The sequence below is a fragment of the Geospiza fortis genome, unplaced genomic scaffold (assembly GCF_000277835.1).
Source record: "Geospiza fortis unplaced genomic scaffold, GeoFor_1.0 scaffold1089, whole genome shotgun sequence".
NCBI classification, from domain to species: Eukaryota; Metazoa; Chordata; class Aves; order Passeriformes; family Thraupidae; genus Geospiza; species Geospiza fortis.
Window position 1 is genome coordinate 131,267 of NW_005054717.1, and position 692 is coordinate 131,958.

General features: G+C 52.9%; 1 protein-coding gene across 1 annotated transcript in view; it reads left to right on the forward strand.

The window, feature by feature from the left end:
* The window catches only part of SRRT (serrate, RNA effector molecule), a 23,380-nt gene that overhangs the window by 5,856 nt on the left and 16,832 nt on the right, over positions 1–692 (forward strand). The gene's annotated exons all lie outside the window — the stretch shown is intronic.

Below are 692 nucleotides of genomic sequence, written 5' to 3' on the forward strand. Positions count from 1 at the left end.
CCAAAAATGTCCTGGAGACCCCAAAAACCTAATTCTGCACCCCAAAAATGTGCTGGGAACCCCAAAATGTCCTGGAGACCCCAAAAAATCCAATTCTGCACCCAGAAAAAACACCCTGGACCCCCAAAATTCTGCCTCGGGGCAGTTTTGGGGTGAATTTGGGGCGGTTTTAGGGTGGATTTTTGGGGGTCTCTGCAGGTTTAATGCTTCCCTTCTCTCAGCACTCTCAGGGCTGGGTTTGGGGCAGTTTTGGGGTGGATTTTGGGGCGGATTTTTGGGATCTCCCAAGTTTAACACTTCCATTCTCCCCCAGTGCTCTCAGGACCATTTTGGGGTGAATTTGGGGTAGATTTTGGGGTTTTTCCAGGTTTAATGTTTCCCTTATTCCAGCAGTCTCAGGGCAGTTTTGGGGTGGATTTGGGGCGGTTTTGGGGCGGTTTTGGGGTGGATTTTGGGGTGGATTTTTGGGGTCTCTGCAGGTTTAACACTTCCCTTCTCCGCCAACACCCTCAGGAGCTGCAGAGCTGCCAGGCAGGGCAGGCAGAGAGGGCAGATTTGGGCTGGATTTGGGGCAGTTTTGGGGCTGGATTTGAGGCAGTTTTGGGGCTGGATTTGGGGCAGTTTTGTGGCAGGTTTTGGGCAGGTTTTGGCTGGTTTTGGGGCAGGTTTGGGGCCGGCGTTTGGGCGGGTGT